This window comes from Bidens hawaiensis, unplaced genomic scaffold (assembly GCF_021521415.1).
Source record: "Bidens hawaiensis isolate Kalapana, Puna unplaced genomic scaffold, B.hawaiensis_p1.1 tig00062735_1, whole genome shotgun sequence".
In the NCBI taxonomy this organism is placed as follows: Eukaryota; Viridiplantae; Streptophyta; class Magnoliopsida; order Asterales; family Asteraceae; genus Bidens; species Bidens hawaiensis.
In genome coordinates, this window is record NW_027506521.1 from 41,164 (window position 1) to 52,225 (window position 11,062).

Here is an 11,062-nt window from a genome sequence, read left to right on the forward strand (position 1 = left end):
TCAACTCCGTTAAATACTTACCGACAAAAGAAAAAACAGACTTCAATGCCATAAGGTAATGAAGATGACAAATTTAACAATCCATGTTTCAAATAACAAAATAAATTTTGTTATTATTTATATCTCTACTATATATAAAGAGTGAGAGAAGTACCTCTTAAAATTTAAGAGGTACAAGAATTAATGCTCATTTTACCATTCTTGTTGCATGTCTTAAATTGATTAAAGGGGTATTATAGCATTTGATTCAATCTTTCCCACGATTTATTTGATTCATTAAATTATAATTACATATTTTACCTCTCAATTATACTAAACTTTTGTAAATTTAATTAATATTTACCCTTCTACCCCTTAAGTTTACCCATGTATTTGACCAATTTATTATTTTTTTTCTTTTCTTATAAATCTTTTATTTTATTATGTATTTAAAAAAACCCGAACATGCCGTTGTGACGTGCTTATTTTTGTCGATGTTTTGATATAAAGTTTGTTAAATATCGATGTGTGTGTTGTAATGCACAAGTCCTTATTGCATCAATGTACATGTCATTAAAGAGTATAAGTTGAAACTTCTTATTTTTAACTTGTTTTGAAAGATTTTTTTTTCACTTATACATACATGTTTATTCATATTTATTAAAATGTACCCCAAATGCAAATAATAAAAACTTAGTAATGTTAACAAGCTTCAACTTAATTTAAAAAATATGTTATGCATTAAAACTCACATAATATATAAAATTTAATGACGGTAAACTATTTAAAAAATCTATAAAAGTAAAAGTCAATATTAGTTACATGTATGAGTTATAATTTAAAATGCAATAGGTAACACATCAGCGCGTTGTGCCGGTTTAAATGTATAGCCAGTAAAAAAATGTAGTCAACACTCAAATAAAAAGTATTAAAAGAACAAGAAAAAACCTTGTGCCGTGGTGACGAACATACACGAATTCAGTTAGTATAAGGTCAGCACTTAGATTTTTAATTTTTAATTATTATGTTTGTGATTGTCTGATTGATATTTTAATATTTATGTTTCAGTTTATTCCACTGAAACAAAGTTTGAAAGTAAGTGTCAATTTGAATGTTAAATTATCACTCATTTGACATGTTTAATTAATGCTTCGACTCGAAATCTTTAATAAAAATTAAACAATTAACGTAATAAACTTTTGTAAAATATTACACAAATAAGAAAACTAGCATATGTACTATAAGCTATATCACAAGAGGATTGATAAACTAACATAAACACGTATCACATACGTAACAGATTGTTGTCGCCACAGCATCGCGCGGGTTTATACTAGCAAACTATAAACTATATCACGAGACTATTGATAAACTAACATAAACAAGTATCACGTTGTAGATTGTTGCCGCCGCAGCATCACGCGGGTTTGATACTAGTTTTAGTATTATGACCTAGTTATTATGTGGACTTGATATAAAGTTTTTTTATGGACGAACAAGCCTAAGCAAGAAACTAAGAAGCTGCAATGCGTAAATATCAAAAAATGGGCTAAGACCTACAAAATATCCCATCACCGTTCTCATATCCTCATTTTCTTTGTTAATAAGAAATCTTATAGAGAGAGATGTTGAAATTATGGATCGATTCGGGTAAGTCAATATGGCCAAATGGGTTATGACCCGTGAGAGTTACACCGTAAGGTGACGAACAATAAACCCGCTTAAATTAGTTCACCAGGATAGACGCTTTAACGAGATAAAATTACATGGAGCGGGCTTTGGAGTAAAGATGGACTTATTGGCCCGTTGGGTTTATAACGAATAAGATTAGTTATACCCGATAAAAAGTTATATAAATATATGATATTTTATAACCTTAACCTAATCTTAATATAAGTCCATAAACTCTTCCTTACTCCACCCTAGCCGCTGGCCACCTGTACCATCGTAGCTGTCCAACCGCCGACGCCTGTCCAGCCACCGCCGCCTGCCAGTGCCACCGCCGCTAGCCGCTACCTACAGCCGCCGTCGATTACAGTTGACCGGCGCCTCCCGCTGCTATCCGCACTCTCACCGCTGTCGTTGCCTCCGTGCACCGCCACCGCTGGTCGTTGGTCTCGTTGTGTCACCTAGCTTAGTTCGTTATCCTTCGGTGTCTCAACCGGTTAATTATTAACCAAGGTGAACTTAATTATATTGTTAGTTATAAATATATATTTATTGTTTGACTCGTACTTGTATTATATGTAACCGGATCCTGTCGGGTTTAGTTTCGGTGATGATTACTTGTTTATATTCCGCTGCGCATATATTGATTAATTGGATTAATTAATTATTTGTCACATATTATTGAACCGTGTTTAATAATAAATTTTTGACCGATCACCACAGGAACCCAACAGTGGTATCAGAGCCTTGGTTGCAACATACAAGTCGAATCCGGTATTTTCACCGGTTCTACATCATAAGCTTCAAGGTAGTTGACGTTTTTGATCTGGATAAAATTTTAGGGCAATTTTAGTTTGGTCAAAATTTTATTTATTTTATTTGACCAAAATATTGTCCAACATAATTTTCGTTGAATATGTAAATCTGGCCCGACCTTGTTTGTTTGGTTGAATGATTTTATTTTGGCCATATGGATGGTTCAAAAGTTGTATTTAATTTTCTGTTTTATTTTATGGTTTTTGGCAACCTTGATGATTCAAAATTGTAATAGATAGGGTTTAGTTTTTCATTACTTGTATTAGTGTAATTTTGTAATGAAGAAGACCCGGAGGAAAACCTAGGATGGGCTCATGGAGTTCTTGAAGTCAGTGGGAGTTACCAAAGATGGCGGGATACACCAAGAGTCCATCATTGTGGTTGTTTTGTGTTATGACCCCTTGACCCGATTGATCTTGCTAATAGGCTCTAGCAAGATTAATCACTAATCTGGCCATTTAAGATTTACACATTCTTATTTGCTATTGTGGTTGCTTGCTTAATTATAATAGGTTATAATACCACCAACCTAATACCAAATACTTTAAAATATAATTAACCAATCATGTTATGCAAAATTAAACTAAATTTAATTTTCCATTACTAATAACTTAATAGGTAAAACTATTAACTTAAATTTGGTTAGTATTATCGCGACAAACTTAGTTTTAATAGGTTATATAAAACTAAGTGTCCTGAGAGATGAAAGGGTTTATCAAGTTGTCCCGATCAACGAAGTAAACCACAATTTACTTAGTGTCTCTCAAATTTGTGACAAGTAATACTTCACTCTCTTCATAGAACATGAGTGTCTGATTCTGAAGCAAGGTTTTCAGGTCCTAGAAGAATGGATTCTGATGCGTACTCCAAGATACAATGATGCTTACATCTTAGATATGAGAAGCTCGTATTCACAACAAGCTGCTTCTGGTCTACTGTCTAAGGCCTCGGAAAATGATTCATCAATATGGCACAGACGTCTGGGTCATGCCAAATTTAAGAATGTAAACATACTTGTGAAAGGAGTGCATGTGAGGGATTTGCCTTTTAAAACATTCTCTTGCATTGAAAAATGTATTTCCTGTTCGAAATGCAAGCAACATAAACTTCCTTACAGGCCCAAGACTGTAAATTCTATAGATTCCACTCTTCAGCTGTTACATATGGACTTATTTGGTCCAATTCATCTTTTGGTAATAGGTCGAAAAGCTTATTTCCTTGTTACTACTAATGACTTTTCCTGTTTCAGCTGGAATTTTCTTTTAGGGCATAAAGATGAAACCGCTCAATTTTTCATTAAGGTTATGACTCTTGTGGAGAACCAAACAGATTAAAAGGACAAGTGTATTTGAAGAGACAATGGAACTGAATTCTGCAACAAAGCTGTGAATGGTTCCTGTCACTCAAAGGGGATTGATCGTCAGTTCAGTGCCCCGTATACTCCACAACAAAATCAGCTTGCTGAACGACATAACGGAACTCTCATCAAAGCTGCAGGAACCAAGTTGTCATTTCCATTGTTCTTCTGGGGTGAAGCGATTAATGTTGCATGCTTCATCCAGAACCGTGTGTTGTTGAACAAAAAATCCATATGAGTTCTACTACAAGACGAAGCCGCAAGTCAACTATTTCAAGAAATTTGGATGCCCATGTACTCTGCTTTACACAAATGCCAATTCAGGTCTCAAGTTAGCTGAAAAGGCAGATGAGTGTTACTTTGTTGGATATGCTGCTAACAAAACGGCTTGTCGAGTATACAACAAGAAATCAGGGGTAATTGCGGTATCCTTCAACATTGACTGGCAAGAGCTTAATCCATAAATGCTCACACGTGTCCAAATTAGTTGTTTGATTATGATAACCCGTTCAATCAATTTCGTGGTATTTCTACCCCTCCAATTGTAGTCGCTCCTATCTCAAGTACAGTGCCTTAGTTTGTGTTTATTCAAGTTATTTCAAACAGTTTGGGTGATGTTGATTTGTTTGTTGGTCCTTCAAAAAGAAATGCATTACCTGTGGCTTTAACCAGCACTTGATCATGTTCTTCAAGCAACTGACCCAACATATGTTGTTCTCGTTGAAGATGCCTCTGATTCTGATTCAGACTCTTCATACTTGTCAGCTGACAACATTGAACAGAATTCCACTGAGCCTGTAGTTGACTCTCATCCAGAATCTAGTGTGGCGGATACTTTTCCCACACCTCCCTCAACAGATGTAAATGTACAAGTTGTTGCTGAAGAGGTTGTTACTAATGAAGTTCCTATTGTTGCTTCTCACGACACTGAACCTTCAGCAATTGTTTTTCCCTTCATGGAGTATCTATGGGATGGTCCCATATCTACAGAGCATGTGGTTGATCAACCTGATGTCATTCAACCAGCCACTGATGTTCTAATCAATGCTCCCAGTGTGTTTCATCCAGTTGAAAGTCTTACCATTGAGCTTCAAGTGGATCTGATTCCTCATATGCCCATCCACATATCACACCCAATAGAGAACATAGTTGGCTCTCCCTCTGCCGGCATTCAGATAAGAAGCTAATCAGAAACTGTTAACAAATGTCTTTTTGCTTGTTTTATTTCTCAGGTTGAACCTAAGGACTATCGTGTCACTCTCAAGGAGAACTCCTGGGTTAAAGCTATGCAAGAAGATATGTTGCAGTTCAAGAAGCTTAATGTGTGGAAGCTTGTAAAGAAGCCAGAGAACAAGAGACTGATTGGTAATAAATGGGTGTGTAGAAATAAGAAAGATGATAAAGGGGGTTATTATAAGAAATAAAGCACGGCTCGTGGTGCAAGGTTTCTCACAGCGTGAAGGACTTGATAATAATGAAGTTCATGCTCCCGTTACTAGGCTTGAAGCTATTCGTATCTTTCTAACCTATGCATCGTACATGAATTTCAAAGTATATCAAATGGACGTGAAGACCGCTTTCTTGTATGGAAAGGTGAAAGAAGAAATTTATGTATAGCAACCGCTAGGTTTTGAGTATTATGCTTACTCACTTGACAAAGCTCTCTATGGCCTTCATCAAGCACCTCGTGCTTGGTATGCTACTTTGGCAGAACATCTATTAGAGAATGGATATAGGATAGGTGTTATTGATTAAAAACTTTTTATCAAGAAGGTTGTCAACGATCTGATTCTGGTCCAAGTGTATGTTAACGACATTATCTTTGGGTCAATGAGTAATAATATATGCAAAGAGTTTTTAGAGGTAATGCAGCGTCGGTTTTAGATGAGTTCGTTGGGAGAATGACATTATTTATGTGCCTACAAGTTGAGCAGAAGACGGACGGGATTTTAATTCATCAAGAGAAATATGTCCATGAAATTGTTCAGAAGTTTGGGTTCAATGATGCTACCTCCTGCATCACTCCGATTGCTACAATACCGGTGTTATCTCCAAATCCATCGGGAAAGCCAGTCGATCAACATCTTTATAGGTCCATGATTGGGTCCTTGATGTATTAGTCCAGACATCATGTTCCCTGTTTTCCAGTGTGCCAGATATTAGTCAGATCTGAAAGAATCTCACTTAATTGCCGTCAAACGTTTCTTTAGGTATCTCAAGGAAAAGTCTCGTCTGGGTCTTTGGTATAAGACTCTCCTTTGGTACCGCATGCTTATACCGACAGTGATTATGGGAGATGCAATTTAGACAGAAAGTCAACATCGGGAGGATGTTAATTCCTGAGAGATCGGCTAATTTCTTGGAATTGCAAGAAGTAGAATGCATTGCTGCCTCCAGCTACTGCTCACAAGTCATATGGATCAAGCATCGAGATTACGGTTTGAATTTCTTTAACACCCCAATCAAGTATGAGAATGATGCAGCAGTTTGTATTGTGAAAAACCTAGTCCAACACTAAAAGACAAAACATATTGACATCCAAATGCATTTCATTCATGATTGTTTTGACCGTAAGATTTTCAATATTGAAAAGGTCCACACCGACTACAACTTTGTAGACCTTTTTACCAAAGCCTTTGGTCGTGCCCGATTTCTATTTCTTGTAGAGTAACTTGGCAAGATCTATTTTGATTAAAAAATTTAAATTTGTAAATATTTTTCAAATATGTCACAAATTTAGAGGGAGAAAATGAGGTAAGTTTAACTCACCAAAAAGATTTTATGTTTATTTTAAGGAAAAAAATTGAGCTTTCGTCTCATCAAAAGATTTTATCTTCTATTTAAGAAATTCAGAAAAATTATCCAAGAGAAGTTTTCCCTTTTAGAGGGAGTTCCCATCAAGAGGGAATCAGATATTTTAAATATTATTCCAAAAACTTAGGGATATTGATCCGACCTTTTGGAAAATGATAAATGTTCCTAACACATGAAAATAGTAGATCAAAAGCCAACAAGATCATTGATTGATGTGCAGATAGGCTTGACAAATGAGTAGGTTTTATTGTGATATAAACTAATATCCTTCTATGCTAGTGGTTATAATTCTATGAAGCGGTTACATATCTCCAACCAATGTCATATCAATGAAGGCAGAAATATAACTACCCAGTCATACATGAGCGCATTAATGATTTGTCAACTTAAAAATTAATCTATTTTGCTTTAAAATACTGAAAATCCATAAGTAAAAGTAGACAACTATAGAAGTGCTTAAAAATGTAATGTCAACAAAATCATCGATGATTGGCAAACAAAAAGGGGTAATATAAGAACCACTTAAGGTGGGCGGTAAGTCTAACAGCAGTAAGCCCTAAACACCTTAAATGAAGGCATGTAAGTCCGACTTGCGTGGCATGTAAGTCCATGGTTCAACCTTTAAATTGTTTGTAGAATTTGCAAATTATATCAAAAGTTGAGATATGCTTTAAATGTTTTGATCAATCATTAGGGGGTTGGAGTTAATTGGGGGGAACTGGTAACTCAAATTAAGCTTGAATTATGATGGAGTCAGTAACCAGTCCGATTTAGTGGGGACGACACTAGTATTATGCTTAATACGTACCTTAACGTATCATAATAGCATCAAAATACTTTTTATGCTTAAAGTGGACAAAATATATCTACAATCAACTTTGGGTTCTTGGCACAATAATATCAAAATAGAAGTGTGATGTAAGACGTTAGCGAACAATGTGATTCCATGTTGTGATCTTTCTCGCAAAATATTAGAATAATTTGTTAGAATTATTAAGTTTACAATATTAATTTCATCTTTACTCCTTAATCTATTTTTAAATTAATTTTATTTTATTTTGTTTTTATGTTTTAAATTAAAATCATATTTTTGGTTATTTTAATTTTATTTTTTTATTTTTAATTTTCTTTTATTTTTATTTTAATCCTTTTAGTTTTAAATAATTAACTTTGTTGCTTTACATTAAGGTCCCTCTTGTAAATGTTGTCAAACGCGTAGACCAACAAAATAAATCATGTATATATTTGAATGTATGGATTCGGTGTATAAATAATTTTCAGGTTTAAATGGGTGAATATTTTCATAGTTCGGTGGTTGAGAGTCTAAAATGTTTTAAAACCTGTGAGGATTTGACCCTATCGCGTAATATGCTGACCCTATATAAAGGACCAACCAAATTCTCTTACACTTTATCACCCTTCATTTTTTTCAAGACCTCTCAACTCTCTCTCTTTCTCAAACCCTCCATCGCCTCCAATCTCAAACAACAAACAAATCCGCTTTCATCCTTTGTGATTCACACTTGATAATCATCCACCATGAATCAATCATCATCGGTATTACATAATTTCATGTTCAAATTGTTGATTTCATCTTGTTCTTGTATAATGGTCATAACTGAACCAACTTAAGATCAAAGGAACCAATATTTTTTGTTGTTGTTAGATTGAACCATAGATTATCATCATCGATATCAATATGAACCTTTGGACCGAGTTGATTTGATTTTTGTATAGTTTTATTAGGTTTTTAGTGTTGTTGGATAACCGGACTTTATGAAGTCCAATTGGAGTTCTTTGAGGCTGTGTATGTATATAAAAGATGTACATAAGGTTAATTCGGGTCAAGGCGACCCTAGGTGTTTGTGAAATTAAAGTTTTGGAAAACTTAATTTGAATAAGATCATACTTGATTTGAATCAGATCGCACAGAGATTTGAATCGGATCGCACAAAGCTTTCAATCGGATCGCTTAAAAATTGTAATCGGATCGCATAAAGAATTTGAATCGGATTACAAGAACTATTGATTCGCTTCGCATATGATTTAAATCTGTCACACCCCGTTAAGCAATTTGCGGAAGCATAAAACGGAAATGTAACAGACACCTCTGATATCAACCACATTGTTTATAAAGAACAATAAAAACTAGATTACAATATTTTACATCGATCTAACTTTGATTACAACTAGGTGATGCAAACTAAATCCAGCCCGTTAAGCAGCTTTTCTTCCTATCAACACACTTACATCAATTCACCCAGTATTGATCGCAAGTCAAACACGTAGCACATTAACTTTCTAATCCAATCCAGTACCTGAAAAACATGTTAAAACGGGTCAACTATAAATATTTGGTGAGTTTCACGGGTTTCAAGAAATTAGTTGTGCGTACAACAATCACAGTTTGTAAATACGCAAGTATGTATGTATGTACGTTCATAAGTACGTTTGTTTGTATGTTTATGATGTAATTATGCTAAGCTACAGTGAAGCCTTGACTGTTCATGCTGCGTGACTCCATTTTCCACCCTCAATCAACCACTACTGTGGCCCCCTTTCCGCTCACAACATGCCCCGAGTAGCCATGTCTAACACTACATAGCGTGTTTGTATAATTATGGTTAAGTGCAAATGGTTTTATGTCTCGGAAAACAGTGCCGGCTCCGTTTGGGTTTGTCAAATCAATAGTACTATTCACAAGCCACCGGCTTGAAGTTAATCACTATGTTCGTGGGGACTTTCGTGTGTTAGCACTTAGATAATTCCCATCATCAAACAGTTCAGAATATATATAGATATGTATCAACATGTTTTTCACCCCAAAAGTTCGTAAAAGCAGTTTAAAAGTGGGGTCATGAAACACACAGTTTAGTAGGGATTCAGTACAGCATCAGCTTGTAGTTCGTTTGACTCGTATCACTAACCCCTATAATCAATATTATAATAATATTAATATTTTAATATTATTATAATCATTATACTAAACTGGGCTGTATAACTAATCTGGGTATAACTGGAATGCCCAGAAAGTGTCAATAGTGTTGGATTGTGATGTTGTTCAATGTCTAATACTCAAAACGAACTTTGCTCAGTTTCCCCGTTCTTCTAGCTGGGCCAAGTTGTTCGTTTATGCGTTTAGAAAACAATTATGGGGAAGTAAGCTTGGGTAAATGTGTTGGTCGATAAAATGATTAAGTTATAAAGAAAGATCACACATTGGGGTTCCGGATTTGCTATGTGGCCCGTTTCCGTTTATTCAGTTTGATTTGAGGAGAAATGCGCACAATCTATAGTTTCTCATAAAAAGGGTCCTTTTTACATAATTAATCCAAAAATATGATTTTTGATCACTCTTGGTGTTCTGATATTTCCGCAGGTTCGTTAATCACGAACTTGCCGATTTTTATCAGAATTGAATTTGTTTAATTTTCAAATTAGCATAATTAATTAACCGTTAATCATTAAATTATGAAAATTTAGCCACTTATCAAATAAAATATGTATATTTTTATAAAAAAATTTTTGGAATTATTTACTGGTTTATTAATTTATAAAAATTCATTTTACTCGCTATATTTAGCCTAAAAATCATCTGTTTATCCCAAACGATTTCCAAAAATTCCACAAAAATTCCTGGATGCTCAAATTATATCCCAAAACCATCTGTGTCAATTCCATAATGTAAAAACCTTGTTCAATATTCTTTTCGGGCTAAAAACGACTATAAAAGCTCATATGAACGCAAACGCATAAAACCTACTTAGGCTTTTCCAAATGCTCCCAAATTTCATGTGTGATCAAAATTTACCAAATCTAAGTTCCCCAAATATCTTCATAATTTTTCAAGCATTTTAACTATTTTTCCCAAATAAACGTCATAATTCGATAATAAATTCGCCAATATTCTCGGGTGGTCGAAAAATTACCAAATTTGAACAAGGACTCAATGATAGGGTCCCTGATGTTCCTGGAAATTTTCATGACCTAACAATATGTACATCATAATCCGATCCTAAACAGCCCGTAAACGTATGATTTGGCAATACCTTAGCAGTTTTGGTTTGTTTTCGCCCTTTTAATCAATTTTTTTAGGTTCTTGTACTTCTATGCAAGCTAGATACAGGTCCTATACCACAAACTAAGCAAGTTTCATCAACATACCAGCCCCATAACTTAGGGTTTCGGCTAGGGTATAAAACCGAACTTTTGAATCTTAAAAACGCCGTTTAAACCCTCTAATCCGTGTTTATGGCAAAAAAAAAAAAACAATCAAACCAGGTTCCTAACCATGTGTATGATCAAAACATGTTTATGGACCATTTTAGGATTTTTTCATGGTTAGGAATGATTTTTGGTAATCAAACTATGTTTATATGGTATTAATCAAGATTAAACAAATATAAAATTGATTAAAATTGATGTTAA